Here is a 12694-nt window from a genome sequence, read left to right as displayed (position 1 = left end):
GAGGAGGGAAGCTCGACGGAAAGTTGTTTTGGTCTCAGTATACTGGGACCGAACACCCGATGCCTGTGAACGACCAGCTGAAGCAACTGGTCGAGCTGCACAAGGCGGCCGAACAGGCCATGAGGGGCCTTATAGTCTGGGTGTGGCCTGGCGACTCCCTTCCCAACAGCTACTTCGGCCTGGTGAGGCGGCTTGTGGATGCCTGCCCACGGCTGGAAGTCATAAAGCGGTCCGTCTGCATCGAAGGTGCACGCCGGGATTTTGCCTGTGCGAAGGTGCACTGGGCCAAGGTGGACGCCGAGAAGCTGGTGAAGGAGGGGCCGCCACAGGGCAAGGAGCATCGCCAGCCTGAAATGTATTATGGGGCTGTCCTGAAGGGTGCCCGTCTTGTGGCGGACGAGTGTGCAAAAGATGTAATTTTTGAATGAACTTGCTCGTGTGATCCTGTATTATGAAAACTTGTTCATGTGCGCTATGCAACGCTTGTTTGAATTTAAAATATTACCTTATGTGCGGCTGTTTATCAAATCTGAGAGATGGCCAGTCGTCGACTTCTGCCCCCATGCCATGAGTGCTGGGGTGTTCGGGATAAATCTGAGCACTCTGTTTCCCATTGTTGGGTCCTTCGAGGGAGGTGCTCAACGCAACGAACAAGGCAATCTGACTATAATGCTTTATCACTCTCACTTAGCCATAGAAGTCTACAATTTTAAATTTTGGCAAAGCCCCTAGTATTCGGAAGGCCGAATTTGGGGCGCTATACATGCCTAAGCCGGAAAAAGCCGACTCCTCGCCCTAAGCGGCATAAGTCTTTAGGGACTCGAGACCTCTTGAACAGCGACCAACTCTCGCCATATCATGACAGTCAATTTTAGCTTTCTCTACTAAGGCGCTTGCCCAGATGAACCGGGGCACAATCGCAGTAGTTCTCCCAGTGCTACCTTAGCCGATATAGCGGAACGTAAGGTACCAAAACATGGGAGCCGGACAAACCCAACTATTGACCCAAGACTTGATTCGGAGCTGATGCATATAATGCTATAAGTTCGGGGTGCCGCACTGTCAAAAGTGTTCGAACTTCTCACGTCGTATTATGGGGTATGCTTAAGCCCCTGGCGTATTGGTCGTACCAGAGTGTACGTGTGCTGAATGTCATGAATGAACATATATATATATATATATATATAAAAGAATAAAGAATGCGGTAATAGTCTAGTGCTATGCATTGTTTACTCAAAAAGGTGCGTCGAAGCAGAATGATACAAGTAGTGCGATAAGCAAAAATTAGGACTATTTGACATGTCCCCTCCAAGGGCAAGCTGAGGAATGGTATTTAAAGAAGGCATTTCACTCATTATCAGAGACCACCTAGGAATTCCATGATGCGACATAGCTTTCTGCCTCCTTGGTTGTTGTAGCGTGTGTCCGGCAATCGTACTACCAGACGGGGTTTCCACAGAGTAAAGTCCTGAAAGAGAGAAAAAATAATAAGGCGGGAAGCCCCTAGTGCGGTTGAGCCACGTTTTGGGGCGTGTCGTAGTCGTGCCCCCCCGCCTATGCCCATGGTATTTTCAATGCGTAATTATGTACGCGTGGCACGGATTTCACCGTTTGGCTGGGACTGGGGTGGGGACCGCATTGCTATGCGAGCTCGGAACGTGCCAGGCGGTCTTGTTGCAGATTACTCCGGCCGCGCTTGATGGTGTCCGGGTGTTTAATCACCGAACTGGTGGATTGCCTGAAGAGGCTGCTTTGTGCTTCTGCTGCGAGGGCCGCAGTGTGCTCCTCCGTACGGAGAGAGCGCTCTGTGTTTCCATTGACTGTGAAGACCCTCCGAGGTCCTGGCATCTTGAGCTTTAGGTATGCATAATGCGGTACCGCATTGAATCTCGCGAATGCGGTTCGCCCGAGCAGTGCATGATAACCACTGCGAAACGGGGCTATATCGAAGATTAACTCCTCGCTTCAGAAGTTATCCGGGGATCCGAAGACCACTTCTAGTGTGACTGAGCCTGTGCAATGGGCCTCTACACCTGGTATGACGCCTTTGAAGGTCGTTTTTGTGGGTTTGATCCTTGAGGGGTCTATACCCATTTTGTGCACTGTGTCCTGATGAAGCAGGTTCAGGCTGCTGCCGCGGTCCATAAGGACTCGAGTGAGGTGAAATCCGTCTATGATTGGGTCTAGGACCAGTGTGGCGAATCCGCCATGACGGATACTAGTGGGGTGGTCCCTACGATCGAAGGTGATCGGACAGGAGGACCATGGGTTGAACTTTGGGGCGACTGGCTCCAACGCATATACGTCCCTTAGTGCACGCTTCCGCTCCCTCTTGGGGATGTGGGTTGCGTATATCATGTTCACCGTACGCACTTGTGGGGGGAACCTCTTCTGTCCTCTACTGTTCGGCGGCCGGGGCTCCTCCTCGTCTTTGCTATGTAACCCCTTATCTTTGTTTTCGGCATTTAACTTGCCGGCCTGCTTGAACACCCAACATTCCCTGTTGGTGTGGTTGGCTGGCTTGTCGGGGGTGCCATGTATTTGACACGAGCGATTGAGTATACGGTCCAAGGACGGGCCCAGAGTGCTTCTTTTGAATGGCTTTTTCTGCTGACCAGGTTTAGAGCCTCTGAATCCGGCATTGACTGTCGTATCCTCAGCATTGTCGCTGTTGATGCGGCGCTTGTGTTTGCTGCGACGTGACCTGCCATTGCTATCCTTGGTATCCGAAGTACCATGGTTCTTTGATATGTTATTGCTCCGAGCCAGCCAGCTGTCCTCTCCCGCACAAAAGCGGGTCATGAGTGTCGTGAGGGCTGCCATAGATTTTGGCTTTTCCTGGCCAAGGTGCCGGGCGAGCCACTCATCGCGGATGTTGTGCTTAAAAGCTGCTAGGGCCTCTGCATCCAGACAGTCGACAATTTGATTTTTCTTTGTCAGGAACCGTGTCCAGAATTGCCTGGCCGATTCCTCTGGCTGCTGAATTATGTGGCTCAAGTCATCGGCATCTGGTGGTCGCACATAAGTGCCCTGGAAGTTGTCGAGGAATGTGGCTTCCAGATCCTCCCAACAGCCAATGGATTCTGCTGGCAGGCTGTTGAGCCAATGCCGAGCTGGTCCTTTGAGTTTGAGTGGGAGGTATTTGATGGCGTGTAGATCGTCACCGCGGGCCATGTGGATGTGCAGGAGGAAGACCTCGATCCATACTGCAGGATCTGTTGTGCCGTCGTATGATTCGATATTTATGGGTTTGAAACCCTCTGGAATTTGGTGATCCATTACTTCGTCTGTGAAGCATAGGAGGTGTGCGGCGCCTCTGTACTAGGCTATATCGTGACGCAGCTCAAATGAGTCTTGTCCGCTGTGTTCGGCCCAGCCGGATTTACTGTATCCGGCGTGACGGTTATCGTCTCGCGTAGTGGCGCGCCCTCATGATCCATAGATCGATCTTGCGTTTTTTGCTTTGCCCTCCAATACGTCTCGCAGGTCTAGTGTGTTTCCCCATGCCTTGACATTTTTATTTGAGTGGCGTCAGGGTGCGGGCTGAGCTTTTGGCTGAAATGCCTCTCTGTCGCGGCCACGAGGTGGCCGATCAGCCGCGTCATACGCTGGAGATGTAGGTTTTAATGCTTCCTCCTCCAGTCGGGGTAGCAACCTGCGCTTTGGGTAACTCTTGGAGGGGCGTTCGAGTTCATATTCCTCGGCCGCAAGGACTTCAGTCCATCTGTCAGCTAGCAAATCTTGATCAGCTTGAAGCTGTTGTTGCTTTTTCTTAAGGCTATGTGCCATGGCTATAAGCCGGCGTTTGAAGCGCTCTTGCTCGACGGGATCCTCAGGCACGACAAATTCGTCATCGTTGAGGCTTGCCTCGTCTTCGGAGGGAGGCATGTAATTATCATCCTCCGCCTCTCCATCTGCCGCTCTCTCAGGAGGGCTGGCTTCTACATCCTCCTTCTCTAAATCTTGATGGAGGGGATTGTCAGTCATCTTTGGCACTGTCCGGAGTGCTATTATCTCCTGTGCCGGTATCACCACTTTTGCCTTGGCGAGACTTAGATCGGCGCCGCTGACTTCGGCGCTTGGGTTGCTTCTTGGAGGGGTCATCCTCCGTTGTCCCGTCGCCATTGACTTCTTTGGGTGTGTCCACCATGTATATATCATATGATGAGGTGGCTGTCCAGTGCCCTATGGGCAGTGGTTCCTGTTCGTCTCCTGCACCGTCGTCCATGCCGTCGATGTCTTCGGAGTCGAAGTCGAGCGTGTCGGTCAAATCGTCGACAATGGCTACTAAGTGGGTGGTGGGTGGGCGGCGAATTTCTTTGTCATCCGCATCCCAATCCTGCCAGACATAGTCCGTCCAGGACTCTCCTAACAAGAAGAGTGACCTTAATGAGTTCAGTATGTCGCCAAAGGGCGAGTGCTGAAAGATATCCACAGAGGTGAACTCCATGATCGGCGCCCAGTCGGATTCGATAGGCACGGGCGCAGGCGGTTCGGAGTCCGTGGCCGGGGAAGAATCCGACAGTTTGGCATCACGACTCTCATGAAGGGTAAGGTCGATAGTTGGCTCGATCGCCACTGAGAATGCGGCCTCCATGGTGGGGTCTATCCACCCGTCCATGGATGGCGCAATTGGCTCCGAATTGAGGGTCGGAGCGGTTGCTGGTGCGATCTCCTGAACACTGTCTGATGGTAGAGCTAAATCATGCTCATCGTGACCATGTGGCGCACTCGGCAGGGGCTCGAATCCGTCGAAGATCAAGTCTCCGCGGATATCGGCCGTGTAGTTTAAGCTTCCAAACCTGACCTGGTGGCCAGGGCGTAACTCTCGATCTGCTCCAGATGGCCAAGCGAGTTGGCCCGCAGTGCGAAGCCGCCGAATACAAAGATCTGTCCGGGGAGAAAAGTCTCACCCTGGACTGCATCGCTATTGATGATTGAAGGAGCCATCAAGCCTAGCAATGACGACACAGAGGAACTCTTAATGAAAGCACCAATGTCGGTGTCAAAATCGGTGGATCTCGGGTAGGGGGTCCCAAACTGTGCGTCTAAGGCGGATGGTAACAGGAGGCAGGGGACATGATGTTTACCCAGGTTCGGACCCTCTTGATGGAGGTAATACCCTACATCCTGCTTGATTGTTCTTGATAATATGAGTAGTACAAGAGTTGATCTACCACCAGATCGAAGAGGCTAAACCCTAGAAGCTAGCCTATGGTATGAGTGTTGTTGTCCTACGGACTAAACCCTCCGGTTTATATAGACACCAGAGGGGGCTAGGGTTACACAACGTCGGTTACAAGGGAGGAGATCTACATATCCGTATTGCCAAGCTTGCCTTCCACGCCAAGGAGAGTCCCATCTGGACATGGGACAAAGTCTTCAATCTTGTATCTTCATTGTCCAACAGTCCAGCCAAAGGATATAGTCCGGCTGTCTGGATACCCCCTAATCCAGGACTCCCTCAACATCATTGGATAATAATATGAAGCATAAAGCACCATGTTCTAGTAGAGGGTACAGCGGGTTGCAGGAGAGTGGACCGCTATAGATAGATGGGGGAAGATGATGGAGATGTTGGTGAAGATGATAGAGGTGTTGGTGTAGATCGCGGTGATGATGATGGCCCCTAGTGGTGTTCCGGCGCCACCGGAAGCGAGGGGGAGAGAGCCCCCTCCTTATTATTCTTCCTTGACCTTCTCCCTAGATGGGAGAAGGGTTTCCCCTCTGGTCCATGGTCTCCAGGGCGAGGGAGGGGCGAGACCCCCTGTGAGATTGGATCTATCTCTCTGTCTCTCTCTGTTTCTGTGTTCTTGGATTCTGTGCTTTCACCGTTTCTTATATATTCGGAGATCCGTAACTCCGATTGGATTGAAACCTTCGCCCAGATTTTTCTCCGAAAATTAGCTTGGCCATGCTTTAGTTTCGTCACACAAATTGCTCCCATCATGCACAACCCCGATGACAAGCCGAGCAATTGATTCATACTTTTTAACGCACTTCAGCTTTTTCAACCCTCATGTAATACATGAGCGCAAGCCATGGACATAGCACTATGGGTGGAATAGAATATGATGATGGAGGTTGTGTGGAGAAGACAAAAAAAGGAGAAAGTCTCACATCGACGCGGCTAATCAACGGGCTATGGCGATGCCCATCAATTGATGTCAATGCGAGGAGTAGGGATTGCCAGGCAACGGATGCACTTGAGCTATAAGTGTATGAAATCTCAAACTAAAACTAAGTGGGTGTGCATCCAACTTGCTTGCTCATGAAGACCTTGGGCATTTGAGGAAGCTCATAATCGGAATATACAAGCCAAGTTCTATAATGAAAATTCCCACTAGTATTTGAAAGTGATAACTCAAGAGACTCTCTATATGAAGAACATGGTGCTAATTTGAAGCACAATTGTGGTAAAAGGATAGTAACATTGCCCCTTCTCACTTTTTCTCTCATTTTTTTGTTTTCTCTTTTTTGTTTTTTTGGTGGGTTTCTTTGGCCTCTTTTTCTATTTGGGCTTCTTTGGCCTCTTTTATTTTGATAACCTCACATGGGACAATGTTCTAATAATGATGATCATCACACTTTTATTTACTTACAACTCAATATTACAACTCGATACTAGAACAAAGATATGACTCTATATGAATGCCTCCGGCGATATACCGGGATGTGCAATGATCTAGTGTAGCAATGACATCAAAAAATGGACAAGCCCTGAAAACATCATGCTAGCTATCTTATGATCATGCAAAGCAATATGACAATGAATGCTCAAGTCTTGTATATGATGATGATGAAAGTTGCATGGCAATATATCTCGGAATGGCTATGGAAATGCCATGATAGGTAGGTATGGTGGCTGTTTTGAGGAAGATATAAGGAGGTTTATGTGTGATAGAGCGTATCGTATCACGGGGTTTGGATGCACCAACGAAGTTTGCACCAACTCTCGAGGTGAGAAAGGGCAATGCATGGTACCGAAGAGGCTAGCAATGATGGAAGGGTGAGAGTGCGTATAATCCATGGACTCACATTAGTCATAAAGAACTCATATACTTATTGCAAAAGTTTATTAGCCCTTGAAGCAAAGTACTACTACGCATGCCCCTAGGGGGATAGATTGGTAGGAAAATACCATCGCTCGTCCCCGACCGCCACTCATAAGGAAAGCAATCAAAGAACACCCCATGCTTCAAATTTGTCACACAATGTTTACCATACGTGCATGCTACGGGACTTGCAAACCTCAACACAAGTATTTCTCAATTTCACAATTACTCAACTAGCACGACTCTAATATCACCACCTTTATATTGCAAAACTATAGCAAGGAATCAAACATATCATATTCAGCGATCTACAAGTTTTATGTAGGATTTTATGACTAACCATGTGAATGACCAGTTCATGTCATCTCTCCAAATAAATATAAGTGAAGCAAGAGAGTTTAATTCTTTCTAAAAAAGGTATGCCCACGGTCTAACAAATATAAGTGAAGGAAAAGAGCATTCTACAAATGGTGGTTTTCTATGTGAAGAGAAACAGGCAATCCAAACTTCAAATGATATAAGTGAAGCACATGAAGCATTCTATAAAGCCATACTCAAAAGATATAAGTGAAGTGCAAAGAGCATTCTATAAGTCAACGATGGACTATCTCATACCATCATGGTGCATAAAAGAAAAGTGAAAACTAAATGCAAAAGACGCTCCAAGATTTGCACATATCGCATGAACGAAACGAATCTGAAACATACCGATACTTGTCGAAGAAAGATGGGGTGCCTTCCGGGCCATCCCCAAGCTTAGACGCTTGAGTCTCCTTGAATATTTACTTGGGGTGCCTTGGGCATCCACAAGCTTGAGCTCTTTCCTCTCCTCCTTTTCCTCATATTGAGACCTCCTCGATCTTTGAACACTTCATCCACACAAAACTTCAACAGAAAACTCGGTAAGATCCGTTAGTATAATAAAGAAAATCACTACTCTAAGTACTGTTTCAAACCAATTCATTTTTTTTGCATTGTAGCTACTGTAATATAACTTTTCCATGGCTTAATCCACTGATAGAAATTGATAGTTTCATCAAAACAAGCAAACTATGCATCAAAAATAGAATCTGTCTTAAACAGGACAGTCTGTAATATTCTGAACATTCACCATACCTCTAGTACTCCAAAATTCTGCAAAAATTAGGAAAAATAAAAAAATTGTATAGAAAGACAGTGCAAAAATAATCAGAACCGTTTGATGTTCCAATAAAAAAATGTAAAATCGCGCACTACAGCGAAAGTTTATGTCCTGCACCGCACAAACCAACAAGCAATCTAAACATCCTAAAGGCAAACCTTGGCACATTATTTTTATATTTGAACTTTATAAAAGCACACAACAGCAATAAATGACTCTAAAACTTCCGGGTTGTCTCCCTGGCAGCGCTTTCTTTAAAGCCATTAAGCTAGGCATAAAGTGCTCAAGTAATGAATACACCCGGATCCCAAGGTATATCAAAGTCAATTTGAATCAACAATGATTTATAATTTACTAGTGAGCACAAAGTAACATATCAAGCAATGATGAATTCAAACTCTCTTCCTATGCATCGACATGTCATAAAAGAATAATTCATGCACACATAGTAAAGGCCAATGCATCATATAAACAGTTTTGTTGCAATTCTATCGTATTGGAAACATGGAGAGGCAGAGATGTAGTTCCTCTCTCATAATAATTGCATGTAGGAGCAGCAAGCACATGCATATTATTTCTATCAAAATCATCATGTGCAGTAGTGAAACGCAACCCATTAATATAATCCTTAATAAGGGCAAACTTCTCTGATATAGTGTAGTCGAGAGAATTCAAAAAGATAATTGGACTATCATGCGTGGGTGCAATAGCAACAATTTCATGTTTAACATAAGGAACTATAACAAGTTCATCTCCATAAGCATAATTCATATTGGCATCTTGGCCACAAGCATAGCAAGTATCATCAACAAGGGGTATTTCAAAAGAATCAACGGGATCATAACAATCATCCTTCGGTAAGCACGAAGGGAAATTAAACAATGTATGATTTGAATAGTTACTATCATTACAAAGTGGGCACGGGTGATCAATCCGCTCTTCCTCCTTTTGTTCTTCGCTCTCCTCCTCATCTTCTTCATCCAATGAGCTCACAATGTCATTAATTTCTTCTTCCATGGACTCCTGCAAAATATTAGTCTCTTCTTGGACAGCGGGGGAGTCCTCAATATAAGGTTTAGCATAGGCATTAGAAGCATAATTATCATAACAATATTCAAGTATGGCAAAATTTTCAGATTTATAAAGAGTAGCATCATACTTTTCAAATTAAGAAGCAATTTCATAAGCACCCTTAAAAGCAACAAATTCTTCAATTTGTTGAACATCATAGTAATTATAAACACCCTTAGCATACGAAGATACGATTCCATTATCACTAAACTCACATTGGTAGGGAAGGTGTTTCTTAGGGTTTTCAAAACAACAAGTAAAATCATATATTTCACATAAATTCCAAGCATAGCATTGCAAACGATGAATTTAATCCAGTAAGAGTTTCACTTTTTGAGATAAGCGGTGTCGCACATAAAAAGCATGCTCATCTAAAGATTTGCCCTCAACTAAGCTAGTTGGGGTTTCAGCACGAGCACAAAGGGATCAAAGATGATCCAAGTAAAAATCTTCAGGAGTGTGATAGATTTTGAGTGGTTCTTCAACCATTGGTGTAGTAGGTACAACTAACTTTTTTGGTATTTTGCATTTCCTACCCATAACTAAAGATAGAAAAGAACTTAGAACAACAAATAAATCTACTTAGTGATAAAGCAAACATGCACACACGAGAATATTCACCCCACGCTATTACTCCCCGGCAACAGCGCCAGAAAAAGGACTTGAACCCACAAGTATAGGGGATCAATTGTAGCCTCTTTCGATAAGTAAGAGTGTCGAACCCAATGAGGAGCTAAAGGTAGAACAAATATTCCCTCAAGTTCTATCGACCACCGATACAACTCTACACACGCTTAACGTTCGCTTTACATAGAACAAGTATGAAACTAGAAGTACTTTGTTGGTGTTTTTGGATAGGTTTGCAAGATAATAAAGAGCGCGTAAATAAAAGTAGGGTCTGTTTAGATAAAGAAACAATAAAGTAAATATAGAGAGTGTGGAAAAGTGGCGGTAGGAGTTGCGGAATTGCCCCTAAGCAATTGACTACGTTACTAGACCGATAGCAAGTTTTATGTGGGAGAGGCCACTGCTAGCATGTCATCCCTGACTTGGAATTCTATGCACTTATGATTGGAAATATTAGCAAGCATCCGCAACTACTAACATTCATTAAGGTAAAACCCAACCATAGCATAAAGATATATTGGTCCCCCTTCAATCCCGTATGCATCAATTTCTATGCTAGGTTGAAGTTTCTGTCACTCTTACCCTCCAATACATAGTCCTATCAACATACAACTAACTCTATGGTGTGATCCACGCGCGCGCTCATATGATGGGCACCAAAGGACAACAACATAACCGCAAGCAAATTAAACCAATCATATCAATTCATCAACCACCGATAGGACAATGAAAATCTACTCAGACATCATAGGATGGCAACACATCATTAGATAATAATATGAAGAATAAAGCACCATGTTCAAGTAGAGGGTACAAAGGGTTGCGGGAGAGTGGACCGCTGTACATAGATGGGGGAAGGTGATGGAGCTGTTGGTGAAGATGACAGAGGTGTTGGTGTAGATCGCGGTGATGATGATGGCCTCCAGCGACGTTCCGGTGCCACCGGAAGCGAGGGGGAGAGAGCCCCCCCTGCTTCTTCTTCCACGACCTTCTCCCTAGATGGGAGAAGGGTTTCTCCTCTGGTCCATGGTCTCCGTGGAGAGGGAGGGGCGAGAGCCCCTCTGAGATTGGATTTGTCTCTCTGTCTCTCTCTGTTTCTGCGTTCTTGGATTCTTCCCTTTCACCGTTTCTTATATATCCGGAGATATGTAACTCCGATTGGATTGAAACCTTAAACCAGATTTTTCTCCAAAAATTAGCTTTCTTGCGGCCAAAGAAGAGCAGCAACCGCCTTACGGGGGCCCCACGAGGGTCAGGGGCACGCCCCCTGCCTCATGGCCCCCTCGAGTACCGTCTCGCGTTGATTCTTCTTCCCATATTTCACAAATATTCGAAAAATATTCTCCATCCATTTTTATCCCGTTTGGATTCTGTTTGATATGGATTTTCTACGAAACTAAAAACATGCAACAAACAGGAACTGGCACTGGGCACTAGATCAATATGTTAGTCCCAAAAATAGTAGAAAAAGTTGCCAAAAGTATATGAAAGTTGTAGAATATTGGCTTGGAACAATCAAAGATTGTAGATACGACGGAGACGTATCAGGTATCGTTATTTTCTGACCTTCACAGATGATTTTAGTAGGTATGGGTATATCTACTTGATGAAACACAAGTCTGAAACATTTTGAAAAGTTCAAAGATTTTCAGAGTGAAGTGGAGAATCATCGTAATAAGAAAATAAAGTTTCTACAATCTGACCGCAGAGGAAAATATTTGAGTTACGAGTTTGGCCTTAATTTAAAACAACGTGGAAATGTTTCGCAATTCACGCCACCTGGAACACCACGGCATAATGGTGTTTCCAAACGTCGTAACAGTACTTTATTGGATGGTGCATTCTATGATGTCTCTTACCGATTTACCACTATCATTTTTGGGGTTATGCATTAGAGACAACTGCATTCATGTTAAATAGGGCACCATCTAAATCCATTGAGACGACACTGTATGAACCATGGTTTGGCAAGAAACCTAAGCTGTCATTTTTTGAAGTTTGGGGTTGCGACACTTATGTCAAAAGGCTTCAGCCTGAAGCTCGAACCCAAATCGGAGAAGTGCGTCTTCATAGGATACCCTAAGGAAACTATTGGGTACACCTTCTACCAGAGATCTGAAGGCAAGATCTTTGTTGCCAAGAATGGAACTTCAGATCAAGTTACTACTAGACCTTGTAGGTGGGACAAAGCATGTTCCGCACCAGAGTGGTACTGTAATCTTGTCCTAGAAGTCATATTAATAGACCATGACGAACCTACAAACTATGAAGAAGCTATGGTGAGCCTAGATTCTGATAGATGGCTTGAGGCCATGAAATCTGAGATAGGATCCATGTATGAGAACAAAGTGTGGACTTTGGTGGACTTCACCGATGATTGGCAAGCCATTGGGAATAAATGGATCTTCAAGAAGAAGATAGACGTTGATGGAAATGTCACCATTTACAAAGCTCAACTTGTCGCGAATGGTTTTCTACAAGTTCAAGGGATTGACTACGATGAGACCTTCTCACCCGTAGCGATGCTTAAGTCAGTCTAAATCATGTTAGCAATTGCCACATTTAATAATTATGAAATTTGGCAAATGGACGTCAAAACTACATTCCTTAATGGATTTCTTAAAAAGAGTTTTATATGATGCAATCAGAAGGTTTTGTCGATCCTAAAGGTTCTAACAAAGTGTGCAAGCTCTAGCGATCCATCTATGGATTGGTGCAAGCATCTCGGAGTTGGAATATACGCTTTGATGAGGTGATAAAAGCATATGGTTTTATACAGACTTACGGTGAAGCATTTATT

The sequence above is a fragment of the Triticum aestivum genome, chromosome 3A (genome assembly GCF_018294505.1).
Source record: "Triticum aestivum cultivar Chinese Spring chromosome 3A, IWGSC CS RefSeq v2.1, whole genome shotgun sequence".
Lineage (NCBI taxonomy): Eukaryota > Viridiplantae > Streptophyta > Magnoliopsida > Poales > Poaceae > Triticum > Triticum aestivum.
The sequence above is the reverse complement of the archived record's forward strand: the minus strand, read 5'-3'. Positions refer to the sequence as shown.